The following is a 278-nucleotide window of genomic DNA, read 5'->3' as shown; positions in this document are numbered from 1 at the left end:
TAGACATTTTTTCTTTGACAATCCACTAGCGCAGTGTTTCTCAAACCTTTTCTTTTTTTTCCCTGAAATTATTTCACTAGCACCCCCCAGTCTCTGGCACTGTTATTTTGGGGTTCGCGGGCTGAAAAGTTTGGGAACCCCTGCTCTAGAGCATTACGCTCTTATCATGGCTGCCACTGAGGTACCTCAGGGTCATTTCACTCAGTTAGGAACCTTCCTAAGCTGAACTCAGAATTTTACGGCAACCCAAGTGTCAGCTCAGGTCATTTGACCTTTGA

The 278-nt window shown here is 45.0% G+C and overlaps 1 protein-coding gene across 1 annotated transcript in view; it reads left to right on the top strand.

Annotated features, from left to right (window-relative positions):
- Nucleotides 1-278, top strand: part of LOC104959998 (2-oxoglutarate dehydrogenase, mitochondrial-like) — a 27,116-nt gene that overhangs the window by 24,766 nt on the left and 2,072 nt on the right. The window lies entirely within an intron of this gene.

Source organism: Notothenia coriiceps, unplaced genomic scaffold (genome assembly GCF_000735185.1).
Source record: "Notothenia coriiceps isolate Sejong01 unplaced genomic scaffold, NC01 NC01_scaffold00001292, whole genome shotgun sequence".
In the NCBI taxonomy this organism is placed as follows: Eukaryota; Metazoa; Chordata; class Actinopteri; order Perciformes; family Nototheniidae; genus Notothenia; species Notothenia coriiceps.
This window is presented reverse-complemented; position numbering and strand designations above follow the sequence as displayed.